At 52.6% G+C, this 21,224-nt stretch overlaps 1 protein-coding gene across 1 annotated transcript in view; it reads right to left on the bottom strand.

Annotated features, from left to right (window-relative positions):
- LOC144729501 (uncharacterized) overlaps positions 1 to 21,224 on the bottom strand; it is an 88,374-nt gene that overhangs the window by 33,125 nt on the left and 34,025 nt on the right. The window lies entirely within an intron of this gene.

The raw sequence follows: 21,224 nt of genomic DNA, 5'->3' as shown, positions 1-21,224 counted from the left end.
CTGCTGCTGTATATTTGGAATTTGCGTGCCTCTCTCTCCCCGTGGTCGCGTGGATCTTTTTTTTCATCTCCGGGTCCTCAGGTTTTTCCCTCCACATTGAGAATCAACATCACGCGCTTAAGAGTATTTGGCTGCTATAAATTTCCACCTGATAAGCCATTTCGTTGCGCTATCATTTGTTACCAAGCTATAAAGCTCAGTGTGCCTTACATGGTAAAATAAAATATTGCAAAATATCGTGCCTGTGTGTGTTTGTCTTGTGTGTCAGGGATATTGTGCCCTTGATATGTTTTGTGTGTGTGTGTGTTTGTCATTTTGTGTGTGCATTTGTCGCCATCTGTGCGTGTGTGTGTGCGTCCGTGTGTGTGTGTGTCCGTGCGTGCGTGGCCAACATCAGTGACGATCATCTGAACCGGTGCTGGGTCTCCCCTAGGTCGACTCGGCCTCGAATGAGTAAACATCGCTACTGGGGAGATAAAGGCGGTCGTTAGTGGTGCTCGCTAACAGCACCCCCCCCCCCAACAGCGTGAACGCTATCGCGTGTTTTAACGCTACAGCAGGGATCTTTGTCTTTGGATGTGCGCGCGCCCGTTAATCCATAACATCTGGTTCTGCGCTCATGTCAGTGTGTATGTATAATAATGGAGTGACGTGTGGGTGTGAAAAAGTGTGCGCGTAGAGCACGCGTGTGTGTGTGTGTGTGCGTGGATGTGCCTGTGTGTGTCTGCTGCTGCTTGTGTGTCTGTGTGTGCGTGGATGTGCCTGTGTGTGTCTGCTGCTGCTGCTTGTGCGTCTGTGTGTGTGTGTGCGTGGGAAAGTGCGTCAGGATGGATGTAGCTGCCTTTGTCTTCGTGTTTGTATAGCGGTTAGCGCGGGACCCTACGAACCCAGCCACCCGAGTTCAAATCCTGCTCACGGCCAACACCAGTGACGATTATCTGAACCGGCCGTGGGCCTCGCCTAGGTAGACTCAGCCTCAAATTAGTATTTGGTGCGGTGTGTAAACGTCGTCACTTGAGAGACAAAGGCGGCCGGGCGTGGTTCTGGCCACCCACCTCTCGTGTACCGTGCCGGCATTCAGGACAGCACTTGCCCCAACAGTCTGCTAAAGGCTATAGGGAGATCTTTGTCTTTGTCTCTGGTACGTCACGTGCAAGATGTACGTGGGTGCGTCTCTATGCGCACGTGCATATCTTTGTCTACGTGTCTGTCTCTAATGTATGTCTGCGTGTGTCTCTCTGTGCATCTGCGTATCTCGCCTAGTCGTTGTCCCATCGCGCGTGTGTCTATCTGCGCGTGTCCGTGCGTCTTGCGTGTTCGTGTCTGTCTGTGCACGTCTGTGTCTTCATGCACGCTTGCCGGGGTGGAAAGACACACAGAGAGAGAGCAGGTCAAGCGAGAGACAGGGCGAGAACACGTGGAGGGAAGAGAAAAAGGAGGGACAGAGAGAGCGGGGGGGGTAGGATTGATGCGTTGAGAAGCTCCGTCTAACGCGTCTGCACGTGATTGACTCTGACAGCCATCACCGCTGCTGTCCCCATCCCCTGCCCCCACTTCCCTTACCCCCCGGCACTCCCTAGAAACCAGCACCACTCCACCACTCCCGTGCCTCACCCTTCACCCACCCAGAGCCACTGCTTCCATCTCGCCCCCAACCCCGCTCCCCCCGCCCATTCCCACCCCCCCCCCCCGTCGCTTCCACTTCGCCTCGCCCGACCCTGAATCCCCCCCCGCTACCACCCCTCCCCCCCTTCTCCACTCGTCTCGCCTGTCCGCCACTAACCACCCAGACACTCACCACCACCCCCCTCCTCCTCCTCACCACTCACCCTCCATCGGCTCTGTCTAAGAATTGCTGCTTGCTAGAGTTGGTACGGGGACAGACAGGCCAGAGGGAACACACGCGCACGTGTGCATGCAAAGATACAGACAAAGATGCACCCGTGTCGCCTGAACGGTCTGGTGGGGGTGGGGCAAGTGCTGCTAGCGAGTGGCACTTATGAAGGACCGGCAAGGCACACGAGGGGGGGGGGGTGATTGGCCAACACACGTTTACACGTCGCACCAGGGACTCGTGTGAGGCTCAATCGACCTCGTGGAGACTCAGGAGCTCATACATTATTCGCCACTGATATTAGTTGTGAGCGAGAATCGAACCCGGGTCGCCAGGTTCGTTTGTATACACACACACACACAATTGCGAGTGTATACATGTGGGGAGCGGTGGTGTAGTGGTAAAACGCACTGCCCTACAAACACCAGGCGACCCAAGTTTGATTCTCTGATAACATCAGTGACGAATTTCTGAAACGGGGTCCTGGGCCTCACCTGGGTCGACCGAGCCTTAAACGAGTAATTGGTGCGGTGCACACGAAATAAGTTGTGCACGTGCGCGCGAATGGAACATTTCGCGACGACATTAACCAATCTGGTGCCCCAAACGTCAGATCAATCATCATCGCCATCATCATTCATTACTCAATCGTAATAATCACCATCAATGTGTTCCAACTATTCCTGAATCATTGCTTTAATCAAAAACAACCATAGATGCGTCATCATCATTATCAATTAAGAGTATGCGATCCTTCTACGGAGGAGGAATTGCAAATCGACACGAACTTGTAGTCCTGAAGCCCTCACGTCGTGGCTAACAGCTCTCGACATTACCATTCAGCTCGTGAACACATTGCCATTGAACGCAATCGAAGAATGCAATCAATTATTAAATGCTGAATCATCATCGTCGTCGACGTCACCATCATCATCATCGCCGTCAAGTCAAACACTCATGAACACCGAATCATCCAAACGTCTCAATGTCGCCGGGACTCCTCTTGACAAAACGAGCCATGCGGCTTCAGTGCAGATTTCCAGTTGGAGGTAATTGGCATTATAATAACAACAACACACGGACACCCGCGCGTGTCACATTGTTTACCATTCTCTCAGCAGGTCTGCCGAACAATAAACCCCCGCGATCGTGGTCGGGAGACGCAGCCATTCATGGCCGAACAACAGAGTAGCGCCCTGGCATACAAACCCACACCGCTATTGTCCCGTGGTGATTTCCAATTCACACGGGCGCGCAGTGGTCATAGAGGTGAGATAAATTACATTTATTGGCGAACTCGAGTAACGAATAGACGCTTCATAATAATATATTTTCTTAATGTGCTTATTTATCCAGTGGAGCAATATTGAGCCGTATGGTCCTGCTGCTGCATTGGGTTTTCATTTTTCAGATGTTTTCAGACAATGTATAATTAATCATTATTTATTATACACGTGGGAGGAAATCTGAGAACCCGGGAGAAAACCCGCGCGTTGCGCAAGAGCGCAACGCTCTATCTCCGTACGGATAGAAAGAGATGGCGATTAGCCCACTCGCTGTAGCGACTTCTCTTGGCAAGCCAAAGTTCGGCTTCCTCCTCGACGCCCACGGGAAGAGAGTTTCACAACATCTGAGCGATGATATGAGATGGTTTCGTGACGGAGGTGCTATAGAATGACTCCCTGAATTGTTTTACGAACGATGAAGACGGACAACAGCCCGAAATGTCGCATATTATATGTATTTTTTTCCATTTTTATGTCACAGTGTTATTGGCGAATGCGTTGGAAAGTTTTGTTTTCTTTCTCTATATATATATGAATTTAAATTATCGTGACTGTTTCCAGGCGGTGGTGGCTATGCACGTGGCCTGCAACCCAGCACTGTGGAGTGGCCATTAAAGGATTGTAGGAGATCACATCCAGCATCATCAGCTTGATATAATCTCCGGTGACATGCCGTTACCCATGGAACTTGTGAAACTACTCTTCCGTAACAAAACGAACGGTGGTGCTGCTGATGCAGTCATGCATCTGGCCACGTTTGCTTCACGTGACAACTTTTATGAATTGGCTGTATCGGGTGGAGGAGGGTTTTTTTTTACACGACAACCTAACCCAAACTCTTTGGTTCTTTCGGTAAAGTCACGTAGGTATAAAATAAAATATACCCACGTGACTTTACCGTAAGAACCAAAGAGTATGGATTCCTGCAGTCACGAAAGCTTCATATCAACCTAATCCAAAATAAACCAATTAGGAATAATAATAATGTTGTTGGTTGCGAACACCTACGCATACAATAAAAATACCTATCGCAACTCGTAACGGACCGCACAGTATTTGCTCACTCTGAACGTGAAAGAGAGAGAGAGAGCGACTCGGAGGAGCAAGAGGGAACCACAAACAAGCGTGGAATTCAGTTACGCCGCGAGCCGCCGCCAACAATTTCCCACGCTCTGTCGTCCCCTCTACATTACGATGTTATCGGCCAATGTATCGAGTGTTTACACGTGCGAGGAAACTGGAGCACCCGGAGAAAAACGCACACACGGGTGCGAGGGGGAAACACTCGATCCCCATACAAAGGGAACAAGGTGGACTTGTTTTTGTAGAGCTGTACCGCCTTCTGCTGGCGGGCCAGGGTACGGTGACATTTCCTTGACTGCCCACCGGCGGGAAGGGAGAGAATCTGTCTCAACATTTTTTTGCGCAGTGATCCGTCAACCCTCGCCGCTGCCTCCAACAGTGCTGAGTTTACAGGCAGCCACGTGCAGCTTAGCCATATGCGGAGTTTGGGGGGGGGGTCAAGGAGTCGCTTTGTCCCTCGCATTAGGAATTGAGGCTGCATTTAATTAATCTATTTCTAATCTTAATTGTAAACTACTGAAAATAAATGTATTAAGGTGTTTAGTTTTGGCGGGTGTTGCCCACCCCGTGCCCGCCCCACCGCATACTCTGTCCATGAGCGTAGCCACCGCACGTGTACACCATCACACGTGTACACCACCGCACGTGTACACCATCACACGTGTACACCACCACACGTGTACACCATCACACGTGTACACCATCACACGTGTACACCACCACACGTGTGTACCATCACACGTGTACACCACCACACGTGTGTACCATCACACGTGTACACCACCACACGTGTACACCATCACACGTGTACACCATCACACGTGTACACCATCACACGTGTACACCACCACACGTGTGTACCATCACACGTGTACACCACCACACGTGTACACCATCACACGTGTACACCATCACACGTGTACACCACCACACGTGTGTACCATCACACGTGTACACCACCACACGTGTACACCATCACACGTGTACACCATCACACGTGTACACCACCACACGTGTATACCACCACACGTGTACACCACCACACGTGTACACCACCACACGTGTAGACCACCACACGTGTACACCATCACACGTGTACACCACCACACGTGTACACCACCACACGTGTACACCACCACACGTGTGTACCATCACACGTGTACACCACCACACGTGTATACCACCACACGTGTACACCACCACACGTGTACACCACCACACGTGTAGACCACCACACGTGTACACCATCACACGTGTACACCACCACACGTGTACACCACCACACGTGTACACCACCACACGTGTACACCACCACACGTGTGTACCATCACACGTGTACACCACCACACGTGTATACCACCACACGTGTACACCACCACACGTGTACACCACCACACGTGTAGACCACCACACGTGTACACCATCACACGTGTACACCACCACACGTGTACACCACCACACGTGTACACCACCACACGTGTACACCACCACACGTGTATACCACCACACGTGTACACCACCACACGTGTACACCACCACACGTGTACACCACCACACGTGTGTACCATCACACGTGTACACCACCACACGTGTACACCACCACACGTATACACCACCACACGTGTGCACCATCACACGTGTACACCATCACACGTGTACACCACCACACGTGTGCACCATCACACGTGTACACCATCACACGTGTACACCACCACACGTGTACACCATCACACGTGTACACCACCACACGTGTACACCACCACACGTGTACACCATCACACGTGTACACCACCACACGTGTACACCACCACACGTGTGCACCATCACACGTGTGTACCACCACACGTGTACACCACCACACGTGTACACCACCACACGTGTACACCACCACACGTGTACACCATCACACGTGTACACCACCACACGTGTACACCACCACACGTGTACACCACCACAAGTGTACACCACCACACGTGTACACCATCACACGTGTACACCATCACACGTGTACACCATCACACGTGTATACCATCACACGTGTAGACCACCACACGTGTACACCACCACACGTGTACACCACCACACGTGTGCACCATCACACGTGTACACCATCACACGTGTACACCACCACACGTGTACACCATCACACGTGTACACCACCACACGTGTACACCACCACACGTGTACACCACCACACGTGTACACCATCACACGTGTACACCACCACACGTGTACACCATCACACGTGTACACCACCACACGTGTACACCACCACACGTGTAGACCACCACACGTGTACACCACCACACGTGTGCACCATCACACGTGTACACCACCACACGTGTACACCACCACACGTGTACACCACCACACGTGTGCACCATCACACGTGTACACCACCACACGTGTGCACCATCACACGTGTACACCACCACACGTGTGCACCATCACACGTGTACACCACCACACGTGTACACCACCACACGTGTACACCATCACACGTGTACACCATCACACGTGTACACCACCACACGTGTACACCACCACACGTGTGCACCATCACACGTGTACACCACCACACGTGTGCACCACCACACGTGTACACCACCACACGTGTACACCACCACACGTGTGCACCATCACACGTGTACACCACCACACGTGTACACCACCACACGTGTACACCATCACACGTGTGCACCATCACACGTGTACACCACCACACGTGTGCACCACCACACGTGTACACCACCACACGTGTACACCACCACACGTGTGCACCATCACACGTGTATACCATCGCGGCGCCCGCATTGAAAACCGAGTGTAGCTCAACATTTGAATGAGCACAGTGGGGGGTGGGGGTGTGGGTGGGGTGAGGCTTACAGAGACAGAGCGATATTAATATATTTTTTTGATGAACGGTTCTTTTTTTTTCTTTCACCGAACGATTTTTCGCGGTGAACGTTAATGAAAAGACTGCTCAAAATTCTGCCAATGTGTACATCAAATAGAGTTGAGAGCGCGCCGCTCGTTACGAGGCAATCGAAGCTGTCACATTCATCAAAGTCTTAAACTCCGCCGGCCGCGCCATTATTTCAAATAAATTGGCTTTTTTGGTGGATAAATGTAACATTAGCCTACCGCAGTCACGAAACACAACAAAGATCACCCGTATAGCCTTAACAGATTGTAGGGGCAGGTGAAGGCCGGCGCGGCACACGAGGGAGAGGGTGGCCAGCACCACGCCCGGCCGCCTTTGTCACCCCAGTGGCGATGTTTACTCATTGCACCAGGTACTCATCTTCGGAGAGTCCCAGGACCGCTTCAAATAATCGTCACCGGTGTTGACCGTGAGCGGGAATCGAATCCGTGTCGCCGGGTTCGTAGCGCAGCGCGCTAACCGCTGCACCACCGCTCCCCACTGACACCTACACACACGCATACACATATACACACATACATACATACAAATACCACCCGTATAATATTTAACAGACTGTTTGCGGCGAGCGCTTTTAGCGAGCATCTATTCAGGTCAGAACGGCACGGAACAGAATGGGATGGGTTAGCCAGCACCACGCCTGGCCGCCTTTGTCTCACCGAATGTTGACGTTTTATTGCAACAACGCCCCCCGGCTACTCGTTTCAAGGTTGAGTTAACCTTGCATAGATGTTGGCCGCGAGCGGGAATCGAACTCGCGTCACCACGTGGGTTCACAGCGTGGTGAACGAAACACTGCACTACACTGCGTGCATACGCGCGGCGCATAACACGCATACCGTACGCGGTTATGCATGCGTGCATAACATGCATACAGATTCACCTTGACTACGGAAAATATGCAGACACCTTCATGCGGACAACGCCGCGTTCCTAGCGCATTTCGCAAATCGCCGCGACCACGCGCGTGCATGCGCGCGTACGCACGCACATGAACGTGCGGAAACGCAAGCCGGCGACGTGTACACGTGAACGCGCGTGTACACGTGAACGCGCGTGCAACGAGCAAAAGGACGCATCGTAAATGTCGCCCCGCGGATTTTTGTTGTTGTTTGTTTAACGGACCGTTGGTGGCAAAGGCCGTTGCGCGGATTCGCACCTATGAACTATGAAGGCCGGCACGGCACCACAAAGGATGTTTCAGTTTCAGTTGCGTTTATTTGGTATAGCCCTGTGAGCCATTCGGCTCTTGAATCGGATGTGCGGCCAGTAACCAACTCCTCGGTCGCCTTTGTCTCCCACGTGCTGACGTTTTACTCAGCTCGCCAGGTGCGCGTTTAAGGCTGAGTCAACCTAGGGGGAGGCCCAGGACAGCAAACTGCTATCATATCTGTATCTATAGATATTATTACATATCCGCAATTGTAATTGGTCGTGAGCCGGAATTGAACTTTGTTCGTCGCGTTCACAGCGCAGTGCGCTAACCTCCACGCCACCGCTCCCTACGTGCTTGCACACACAATAACAAACACACAGACACGTGGTACCCACCCACGCCATCACACACACACAGACGCACACAGGCACGTGCGCAATTACTCTATCACACACACACACAAATCATTTCACACACCATCAGACACATAATCGTATACACATGAACGCACACACACACCCAATCAAATAAAACAAAAACATCTCCCGTATAGCGTGGAACAAGTTCTGTTAGTGAGCACCTGTGAAGGCCAACCGAGCACACGAGGCGGTCAATGGCCAGTACCACACCCCGCCGTCTTTGTCTCTCCAGTGGTGATATTTGCACACCACACCAGGTACTAATTTGGGCTGGTCCCACGACCAGTCCAGATAATCGTCACTGGTGTTGGCAGTGGGTGACAATCGAACTCGGGTCGCCGGGTTCGTAGCGCAGCACAGCGCACGAACCGACAAACTACCGCTCCCCCACGTGTGTCAACACGTACACAACGGACACGCACACACGCACACAACACGGACGGACCCCCTCGCCCTATTCACACGCACACGTGGGGACAGCAAAAAGTGCAAAAAGCCAGATGAGAGGAGCTGCGTTCGTGCCGTGGCAGTAGCGCCAAGCTCGGGGCGATGAATTTGATGGGGGTCGGAGTGGGAGGGGGGGAGCGTAAAAGTGTTGGCACGGGTGAGCGACGAGGACTGACTTCTTGGGAGTGTTTTTTTTTTTGGGGGGCGGGGGGGGGAGACGCGAGGGAGACTCGCATCCGAGCTCGCATCTCTCCGCACGCACCGCGGGGGATCCGAGCTAAAAAGCTGAGAGCGACGCGAGTCGGTCACGGCGTGCGGCACTCACGCACGTCGCGGGAGACGCAATGACCCGGTTTGTCGGAGAGCAGCGAGCGAGATCGCGCGTGTGCGCGTGCGCGTGCGCGTGTGCGCGTGCGCGTGTGTGTTGGCTGTGGGGAGCGGTGGTGTAGCGGTTAGCGCGCTGCGCTGTGAACCCGGCGACCCGGGTTCGATTCCCGCTCACGGCCAACACCGGTGACGATTATTTGAACCGGTCCTGGGCCTCCCCTAGGTCGACTCAGCCTGAAATGGGTACCTGGTGCGGTGTGTAAACATCGCCATTGGGGAGACAAAGGCGGTCGGGCGTGGTGCTGGCCACCCATCCCCTCGTGTACCGTTCTGGCTTTCGTAGGTGCTCGCTAACAGCACTTGCCCCTACAGTCTGTGAAGGCTATTTGGGGGATCTTTGTCTTTGTGTTGCCTGTGCGTGGCTCTGTATGTGTCTGGCACGCGCGGTGAGCGCGCCGCGTGCATACGAAGCCGGCCGCCAAAGTTCGATTCCAGCTTGCGGTCAACACCAGTAACGATCGTCTTAACCGGTCCCGGGGCTTCCCTAGATCGACTCAGCCACCGGGGAGACAAAGGTGGTCGGGCGTGGTGCTGCTTCATAGGTGCTCGCTCACAGCACTTGCTCCTGTAGTCTGTTCAGGTTGTACGGGCGACCTTTACGGGTGTGGAGCGGTCGTGTAGCGGTTAGCGCGTTGCGCTACGATCCAGGTCAACACCAGTGACGATCATCTGAACAGGCATCCACTATGTCGACTCAGCCTCAAATGAGCACCTGGTGCAGTGTGTCAACGTCGCCGCTTCGGGAGATAAAGTTTGGTCTGCCAGTCGACCCAGTCGGTGAACCCATGACACCTGGGTCTGTCCCGTGACTTCCTGCGAGCCAGCTTTCGACATTTAAAAGTGCACCTAACCTGGCACAAACGCCGGTAGCGAATGGCGGTTGTTGTTGTTTGTTGTTGTTGTTTGTGTGCGTATGGAGAGCAGTGGCTCAGTGGTTAGCGCGCTGTTCTACGAACCCGGCGATCCGAGTTCTATTCCCGCCCCACCGCCACCAACATCAGCGGAATATTCGAATCGGTTCAGGGCCTCCAATAGTTGTATTCAACCGTAAATGAGTACCTAGCCTGGCCTATAACCATTGTCACTGGGAAGACAAAGGCGGCCGGGCGTCTACAACGCTAACCACCATGTTAGCCCCATCTCGCACGCACACACACTTCTTCCCTGTTAGCCCCATCTCGCACGCACACACACTTCTTCCCTGTTAGCCCCATCTCGCACGCACACACACTTCTTCCCTGTTAGCCCCATCTCGCACGCACACACACTTCTTCCCTGTTAGCCCCATCTCGCACGCACACACACTTCTTCCCTGTTAGCCCCATCTCGCACGCACACACACACACACACGTGTAAACAGTGAACAAGAGAGAAGCCTAATAATAATTCGCAGATTCTGCAGTAAAATTATTTTAACCCCCCGTAGGTGAGAGATGCTTGGGTAGGCGGATAACACAGCAACACACGCGGTATACCCAGCCGCGTAAGCATAATCAGCATCTGTTCCCATATTCCCTGCCTTCACACAATGTGTAGTTCATTTCTATGTCCCTGTACTTTATATTAGGGTACAAACGCTCATTATTTGGCTGAGAATATATTGATGCGTAGAGGAACGCAGAGCTCGGGCAAATGTTTGTAGCGTCGGCTCATCGCCGCCTGGCTGCTGCTGCCTTCCTGTGTGTTATGAGAGTGCCAGAATCAGAATCTTTCTTTATCCTGGAGAAACCCGATGAGCTATGAAGCTCTTTTTCAGAGATGTCCAGTCGTGGCGTGTCAGAATGTAACAAACAATACAGCAACACAATAAGAGTGCAAAGTAGCAAAGGTAAGCAAATCACAATAAAAAATAAAGTACCGTTCAAATTGCATAAGTACAGCAATTCTTAAGCTTTCGGCAAGGCAGCAAAACAAGAGCATCAACAGTCCCAGTCCACACCAAGACAACACACGGTCACTCAGAGCAGCGGTGATGGCGGTGGTTGTCATGTGAATGGTGATAGTGGTGATGAGGATTGTATTGGTTATGACAGTAATAGTGATGGTGGTGGTTATGATCTGAGTGGTGGTAGCGGTGATGATGATTGTGGTGGTTATGACAGTAGTGGTGGTGGTGGTTATGACAGTAATAGTGATGGTGGTGGTTATGATCTGAGTGGTGGTGGTGGTTATGACAGTAATAGTGATGGTGGTGGTTATGATCTGCGTGGTGGATAGTGGTGGTTATGACAATACGGTCGCGGTGGTGGAAGCCAGGAGAGGATTCTGGTGGGAAGCTTCGTCATGAGACACACGGAACGCGCTCGCCGGCCCTGGGCGCGGGTGATGACGTTCAGGGGCCGCGTGTGTCGCAAGGTGAGCGCGCGACAAGGCCGCGGGAGCTGTCGCACGCGAAGGGAATGACACTGATCACTCAGACCCAGCGAGCCACATCTCCTTAACGGAGACGGGCTAACAAAGAACACGAATAATAAAAAGGCAATGACCCCCCCACCTACCCCGGGATAGACTTAACAGACGTTGTAGCGCCAGCGTGGCGCACGGATGGGATTGTGTGGAATGAATCCTGCCCGACCGCGTTGCACTCCCGACACTCACGTGCACACACACACACATAGACGCACACGGCAGCAACTGCCACCACACTACGCGGACACACCCATACACACAGCAGCAGCAGCAGTGACAACAACAAGAACACACATTCACTGACATAAAGATTCCACCGCATAGCCTTTTGGGGCAAGTGCTGTTAGCGATTCGCTACAAGGGGGTGGGTGGTCGGAACCACGCCCGATCACCTTTTTCTCCATCGTGGCGATGTGTGTCCGTGTATATGAGTGTCTATGGGCGTGCGTGTGTATATGTAGTGGTGGTGCGGTCCTTGGCTGTCATTCCATCATTAGTCTTGACCATCGCTCATCATCCCTTTACGTAGCCGTGACTTGTCATTTCGTGGGAAATTTGGCACCAATTCCGATTTCTCCGAAAAGTCCCTTGGAGAGATCTACCTGGCGATGGTTGGGAGCTGTCCAGTTCAGTACCGCGTGAAAATCTGAAAGCGGATCAATGTACTCGCATGGTGACTTTCAAAGGAGCGGGGTGTTTTTTTTCAAATCAAAGTGTACTCGATGGAGATAATGCAAGTGGCCACGTGGCTGAACGTGGATGATATGTATATGTTGTGTTATCAGATTGAATTAATTGTGTACTCATACGGAGCAGACGCCAAGGAAAATAATCGTGTTCATTTCCTCGCCAAACTCCCCCTTGCAACCAAAGGCGATTGTTAACATTTTCGAGACGTATTAATATATTTGCAAATACAATTACTGTACTGCGGGTGGAGCGGTGGCGCCGCGGTTAGCGCTACACCACTTCAATCTTTCGCGAAGCGGTTTCGATTCGCGACTGCACGCGATGACATTGTGATCGGGATCCGTTCAGAGTCTCCCTTCCTTTCGAGGAGGATCTAGAAACCTTCCATGAAGGTGAGATGGAGGGGGGGGGGCGGACGGGGTGGGGGGGGGATTGGAGGACAGTTCCAACATTTCTAACATTTAAAATAGCACCGTGCTCAAACATAAACCAATAGAATACCAATGTTCTGGATGTCGGAGTAGGGGGTTGGGAGTTTTTCCCCCCATCGCCACCCCACTCGGATCCGCCACGGAGTTCAACTGAGCTCTGAGTTGACCACCTGGGGAGACAATGGCGGCGAGGCGTGCTGTGGGTGATGGCCAAAATTACTCGTCTCGGCTTAAATAGGTGATCGCTAACAACACCTGCCCGTGGAGTCGAAAAGGCTAAACAACAGGGCGTTGTTTCGTGCTTTGTTAATTATGTGTGCGACTTTTGCACCGCTTGCCGTGTCGGCCTTCAAAGGTGCTCGCTAACAGCGCTTGCCCCAACAGTCTTTTCAGGCTAAACGTGGGATCTTTGCCTTTATCTCATTGCTACTGTGAGTGTTATTGTATTTGTGTCTAGCCTGTAAACGTCACTGCTGTTGTTGTGAATGCTACTTCTGCGTTTGCCTGTGTCTGTGTCTGTGAATAGTGGGGAGCGGTGGTGTGGGGGTTAACGCGCTGTTCTACGAACCCGGGCGTCCCGACTTCGATTCCCGCTCACGGCCAACATCAGTGACAATTATCTGAACCGGTCCCGGGCTTCCCGCAGGTCGACTGAACGTCAAATGAGTACGCTGGTGCGGTGTGTAAACGTCGCCACTGGGGAGACAAAGGCGGTCAGGCGTGGTGCTGCCCACCCAACCCCGTTGTGCATCGTGATATCCTTCATTTGTGCTTGCTAACTGCACTTGCCGCAAAAGTCAGTGAAGGCTATACGGAAGGAGGGGGGGGTGGCAATCTTTGCCTTTGTGTCAGTGAATGTGTGCCTTTGGTTGCTGTTGTTGTTGCTACTGTTGCTGTGTGTATGAGTGTGCCCCCGCACGCGTGGTGGCTGTTGTTGCCGTGCGTGTCTGTGGCTGTGTGTGTCCACGTGAGTGTCGCGAGTGCCACGCGGTCAGTCAGGATGCTGACCACGCCACCCCATCCGTGCGCCACGCTGTCCCTAATAGAGGGCTGCCCGAACAGCAATTGTCCCAGCGGTCTCTGAGGTTACACGCGGGATCTTTGTACTCTTTCTATATATATACGTGCTGTGTGTGTGTGTTGTATGTGCGTACGAGTGTAGCTGTGGGTGTGTAGTGCAGGGGTGAGAGCGTTGCGCTACGAACCCGGCGACCCGTGGCGATTATCTGAACTGGTCGTGTGCCTCGCTTAGGTCGACTCAACCTCAAACGAGTACCTGATGCGGTGTGTTAACATCGCCAAAGGGCGTGCGACTCGCCGCCACCCTCTCGTGTGCTGCGCCGCTCTTAATTGGTGCTCGCTATCAGCACTTGCCCCAACGGTCCATTGAATGCTACATTGTGTAGCATTCAATGGAATGCTCGCATCAGTGGGGATAGGTATCCTCTGCTCCCCTAGGTCGACGTAGCCTTAGGTCTGTCCTATGATTGCGAGACCTATCTCTAGACGCTCCTACTCCAATGCCTATCTCGCAACCTGTCATTACTCTCCATCCTGCACAAGTGTCCCATCCATTGCTGATTGAATCTATACCGCACGTGTCTGCCACGTGCAATTTCGAACCTCCAAGTTGCTTGCCCTATCCCCGCATGAAATCCCTATTCATCCTCCGCGTGCACCTGTACTCTGAACGTTCGTTCCGCTCCCCTGAGTTTAATGTGGCCACGCAACCTCCTTCCCCCTCGTCCACATATATATATAGACCCCGAGTCGCGGTGGAAATTTGCTAAACGGGTCGGTGCAGACGACCCGCCAATTAGGGAGGGTTGCCACAGACTGCGCTGGAGTTTAATTGCCAGTTTCGCTCGTCTCATGTGCCCCTCGTTGAGGGTTTAATTGCACCCCCCACCACCCCCACCGAAGAGTCCTCCACTCAACCCAATGCCATCGTGGGCGCCCTGCGTCGCTCCCCCGAGCTCAAGGGCCACGCAATCCCAAACGCGACCGGCCGGGCTCGAGATCACGGCTCCTCGCTTTCGATGAACACGGAGGGTGACATCGGTCGACGACGATCGTTTCGCTACCCGGGCTTCTGGCCGGCCTGAGGTTGATTGGCCGCCTGTGAAAGGGAGCCGCGGGGGGGGGGGGGCATCATCAAGAAAACGATTTGCCGCTGTGAGCAGTGAGACGTTAAACATCACCACGAGATGTGGGCACGACAAGTAGGTTGCAGACACTGTGTCCGTGCAACAGGAGGGGCAGGGAATTTTCCTCCAGATTTTCCTCCAGAAATGTCGCTGTTGACTCCCAACAGGAATCAAGAGATAGCATTGGGAAGAATTGGGCTTTCTCTCTTTTTTTTTTATAAACAATTAAATCAGTCGAAGAATGTTCTCGATTGGGGGAGGAGGAGGAGGAGGAGGGGGGAGTATAGTCGTTACAAATCAAGCATCTCGACGCGAGGAGTGGCTTGGCTGAGAATCCAACTCGAACCACGCCCGCTCTTGTGCACGGCCGCTGAGCGCGAAGCGCCGGGGTGCCATCTCGAGCGGCAAGCGGTTAAATTAAATTAAACCACTTGTCGTCAATTTCAATTAATTAAGAGACGCGCGCGACTCGCGAAGAGGCGACGTCGGCGCTGGACGTCAATGGTGGGTTCGTTTTTATCTCCCCTCTCAAAGTTCAAAATTCTCCTCTTCCCTCGCTTCTTGCCACGCGTCGCCAAGAACGTCGCCGAATCCGTGATGGGAGGTGAACTCTGGTCCCCCCCAAAATCGTGATTCTCAGTTGGGCAGTGGCTGTACGGGCGCGCATGGCCAAAAACGACGCACCGCGTGGCAACGCAAACAACGCAAATATGAAGGAGCGGTGACGTGTTTGGGCAATCCGCCCTTGGCAGATCTCTCCGCTTAAACAAATAACAACAACAACGATCTTAAATTTGGAGCTTTCGTGTTACTGCAGGAATTACTCTTTGGTTCTTTCGGTAAAGTCACGTATGAAGATAAAATAATAAATTAAATAATAGCATACTACGACGTTCCGATTGCAACACAAGCAATCATCATCAGGTATAAATGAAATAGCAACACAAATCAAACCAGAAAACTATAGACAGACATATAAGCAGACAGATATCACCAAGATACATAGAGAGAGAGTAACACATAGGCACAGATGTGTTACTCTCTCTCTATGTATCTTGGTGATATCTGTCTGCTTATATGTCTGTCTATAGTTTTCTGGTTAGATTTTTGTTGCTATTTCATTTATACCTGATGATGATTGCTTGTGTTGCAATCGAAACGTCGTATGCTATTATTTAATTTAATATTTTATCTTTATACGTGACTTTACCGAAAGAACCAAACAACAACAACAACAACTCTCATCGCTCGGCTACGAACAAGGGCCACTTCCCCGAAACGTCACCGATTACATGTCACGTTCCTTTCTAAGGGGGCAGCATTGTTGACGAAGGTGGTGGTATTTGTTGCTCTCGAGCCCGTACACGGCGACAGAGGTCGATGGGAGCCCGCAACCCCAGCAGGGACACACCGGGTGATGAGGGCGGGAGCGGTGGTGTAGCGGCTTGCTCACAGCACTTGCCCCAACAGGTCGGTAAGGCTAGTCGGGGGAGCTTTGTCTTTGGTGTGTTAGGGTGGGGTACGGGGGAGCAGGGGATGAGAAGGGAGCTAGAGATAGTATGAGTTGCTGGATGTGTGCAGGTGGGTGAGTGGTGGGTGGGGGGGGGCACACACACACAAACAAACAAAGATCCCCCGTATAGCCTGCACAGACTGTTGGGGCAAGTGCTGTTAGCGAGCACCTATGAAGGCCAGCACAGCACACGAGGGGGTGGATGGCCAACACCACGCCCGGCGGCCTTTGTTTCCCCAGTGGCGATGTTCCCACACCGCACCAGCTAATCATTTGAGGCTGAATTTATCTCGGGGAGGCCCAGGATCGGTTCAGATAATCGTCACCGGTGTTGACCGTGAGCGGGAATCGAACTCGGGTCGCTGGATTCGCAGCGTAGCGCGCTAACCGCCACACCACCGCTCCCCTGCACACACACGCACTCAACATCATAGTGCAAGTATAAAACAACACACACATACACAAAACCCTCCGAGTCATTACCTCTAATTCCACCCTTTTTGCGCGCGGTGGTGATAAATACGTTGACTAATTACGCGTAATTGCGCCCTGCAAATGACTATGATCAGTGTGGTTCGTCGGGGGGGGGGGGGTTGGCTGTGTCATAGTTGATCGTAGACGGGGATGAAGGGTGGTTGGGAAGGTGGAGTGGGAAGGAGGGAGGGAGGGAGGGAGTGGGTTCTGCGATGTAAACGCCGATGAGAGTTTTATTCCTTTTGTATTCGCGAAGGATTGCCGGGGAGACGATCGCAGCGGTCCAGGCGAGCCTGGGGTTGTAATCTAAAATCAGGCACCGTCCGTCAACACGATGATGCGTTGTTTTATCAACAAACCTGGCGTGTAAACACACACACACAGATATCCAAAGGCAAAGATCCCCCGAGTAGCCTTTAATACGGACTGTTTGGAGCAAGTGCTGTCAGCGAGCACGTATAATGAGCCGGGCACGGGCACACGAGGCGATGAGTGTGGTCAACCACCACGCCCGGCCGCCTTTGTCTCCCCAGTTCTGATGGATTTAAACGCCGTAACAGGTAACTTTTTAAGGCTGAGTGGACCTCATGGGAAGCCCATGACCACAAAGACAAAGATCTCCCGTGTAGCCGTAAGAGACTTGAAATGCTGCAATTGAGTTGCATGATCATTGCGGCGACGTGAGCGCGTGGTGCAGTGGTCTTTGTGTGCACACGTGCTGATGGTAACGTAATTAATTTGTACGTATAACAAGTCAAATGTGATCTCCTGCGTCAAATGAGCATTGAGGCTCATCTCATGTTTACAGCCGTGCAGAGTCAGTGGTGGTTACACCTCATGTCCATAGGACAACCACTATTGGGGCTTACCCAGCAAGTGGTGGGTTCCTATTTTATCGACCCCGGTGGAAAGGATGATGGGCTCAGTCAACCCCCCCACCACCACCATCCCCCTCCAACTTTGAGCCGCGTTGCTCTTCTGCTGAGCCACCTGGCCGCTGAAGACGCATAAATAAATAACCACACATTGTGTATTCGGTCTGCAAGATTAATCATCTCGTGTGCGAGAGAATGGACCCAGGAGGGCTACCACCGCGGAGATGGAGCGATATGATCAGGCCATAAGCGGATGCCAGGTGGATTATTAATTACATTGCAGGACCGCGAGATATAGAGTGTGTGCGTATGTGGGTGAGGATATTGGGAGCTGTAGTGTAGCGTTTAGCGCGCTGCGTTATGAACCCGGCGACCCGGGTTCGATTTCCGCTCACCGCCAACACCGGTAAAAATGATCTTGAACCGGTCCTGGGCCTTCCCTGGGTCGACTCAGCCTCAAATGAGGAGCTGGTGCGGTGTGTAGACAAAAGCGGTCAGGCGTGGTGCTGGCCACCCCACCCCCTCGTGTACCGTTCCGGCCTTCATAGGTGCTCGCTAACAGCACTTTCCCCTACAGTCTATTAAGGCTACACGGGTTTTTTTTGTCTTTGTGTATATGAAAGAGGGTGTGCATATGGAGGCGGTTACGGAAGATGATGTTGCCGATGATGAGGTGAAGGAGTGGTGATGGTAGAGAGGAGGAGGTTTAGTGGCAATGTTACGGAGGAGTTTGTGGACATTTTATATTGTTCACCGTGGCGTAACAGCGCCTCCTGCTGAATGAACGATACACTCTAATAGACTCCAATGTTACACTCTAGTGAATGTTACACTATTAAATTAACGAATACCAGAGCCAGACATTGTATTATTTGGTGACGCTGCGTTTGGCAGTGGTGCACAAATTACAATGAACAAAACCGCAACGTATATGTCCATGAAGAAGGGCAACCGGCCCGAAACGTCGAATATTATATATCTGCCTCTTAAGGCAGTGTTGTTGACTCGTCTGTTGGGTTTAGACAGTGTATGGAAAACTCTACATATATGATGTGCTATGAAGAAGGGTAATTGCCCGAAACGTCGCTTATCTGTATGTTTGCTTTAAAGGCAACGCAGTCTTGTTATTGATGCCGGTGTCGAGTTGTTGTTGGCTGTGCACCACTGGCAACGCAGCAGCAGCAGCAACAGCAATACCAACTGAACTAATTTGTATAAATGTTGCAGCCCACTGGATGAATTGTCCTGCTTTGTATGTTGCCGATGCATTACGCGTGCGGGCATTGACGAATATTTTTGTTTAAAAAAAAATTGGAGGCACGATACTACGGGTAATACCTCGATTTACAAACGGCCGCCGGACGAAATGTCGCGCTGAACACAATCGACGGATCACGGGCGCTTTCGATTCACGAAATCGGATTTTGCGCTTCAACGATAATTTCACGACGGCCAGGGGCCACGAGGCCACCAAACGAGAAGCCACCCCGGGGGGCCGCGCGTCATCCGCTGCTACAGGGCGACACAAAGACAAAGATCCCCCGTATAGCCTTAACAACCAACTGTTGGGTCGAGTGTTGAGTAGCACCTCTGAAGGCCGGAACTGCACAGGAGCGGGTGGGTGGCCTGCACCACGCCCGACCGCCTTTGTCTCCCCAGTGTCGATGTTTGTACATCGGCACCACGTACTCGTTTGATTCCGAGTCGACTTAGAGGAGCCCCAGGAAAAAAACAATTCGGACGATCTATGGCCAGGAAACCAACTTAGAGGTCACCGGGATTGCAGCACAGCGCGCTAACGAAACGCGCTCACATCCCGCGCGGCAAGTCATACTAATTTAAGGCCGAGTCGACCTAGGGGTAGGTTGGCCCCGGACGGGTACAATTATTTCCTTGTTTATTTTCGCCCAAACTCCATTCACCCCCCCCTGCGCCCCGCCCCCTTAATCCCTACCTCCTCCACCCATGACTGCACCTCCCCTCCACTACCTCCCGCCGCCACGATTCATTCATCAGCCTCATTAGGCGCCGGAGAGGCAGCGTAATGCGGGCGCATCCAGTCTCGCCATCAATTCTCATTACACATTCCCGGGCCCCCAAACACTGCGCCAAAGTGGGGCGGCTAGGGTGGAGTGGGGGAGGGGGTGACGGTGGAGGAAGAGAGGAGCAACCACGATGATGTGGAGTCGAGGAAGAGTTCGGTGGTGTGGTTGGAGATAGTTCGTGGAGTGGTTGATGGTGGTGGTGGTGGTGTTGGGGTGGTGTGGTTGGAGATGGTTGGTGGAGTGGTTGATGGTGGTGGTGTTGGAGTGGTGTGGTTAGAGATGGTTGGTGGAGTGGTTGATGGTGGTGGTGTTGGAGTGGTGTGGTTGGAGATGGTTGGTGTAGTGGTTGATGGTGGTGGTGTTGGGGTGGTGTTGTTGGAGATGGTTGGTGGAGTGGTTGATGGTGGTGGTGTTGGAGTGGTGTGGTTAGAGATGGTTGGTGGAGTGGTTGATGGTGGTGGTGTTGGGGTGGTGTGGTTGGAGATGGTTGGTGGAGTGGTTGATGGTGGTGGTGTTGGGATGGTGTGGTTGGAGATGGTTGGTGGAGTGGTTGATGGTGGTGGTGTTGGAGTGGTGTGGTTGGAGATGGTTGGTGGAGTGGTTGCTGGTGGTGGGGTGGTGTGGTTGGAGATGGTTGGTGTAGTGGTTGATGGTGGTGGTGTTGGGGTGGTGTGGTTGGAGATGGTTGGTGGAGTGGTTGGTGGTGGTGGGGTGGTGTGGTTGGAGATGGTTGGTGTAGTGGTTGATGGTGGTGGTGTTGGGGTGGTGTGGTTGAAGATGGTTGGTGGAGTGGTTGGTGGTGTTGGGGTGGTGTGGTTGGAGATGGTTGGTGGAGTGGTTGGTGGTGTTGGGGTGGTGTGGTTGAAGATGGTTGGTGTAGTGGTTGATGGTGGTGGTGGTGTTGGGATGGTGTGGTTGGAGATGGTTGGTGGAGTAGTTGATGGTGGTGGTGTTGGGGTGGTGTGGTGATGGTTGGTGGAGTGATTTATAGTGATGTTGGAGTGGTGTGGTGATGGTTGGTGGCCTGGATGGTGGTGTGGTGGTTATTCGATGGCGTGGATGATGGTGGTAGTTGGTGGTGTGG

Source organism: Lampetra planeri, chromosome 32 (genome assembly GCF_965212315.1).
Source record: "Lampetra planeri chromosome 32, kcLamPlan1.2.h2, whole genome shotgun sequence".
NCBI classification, from domain to species: domain Eukaryota; kingdom Metazoa; phylum Chordata; class Hyperoartia; order Petromyzontiformes; family Petromyzontidae; genus Lampetra; species Lampetra planeri.
This window is presented reverse-complemented; position numbering and strand designations above follow the sequence as displayed.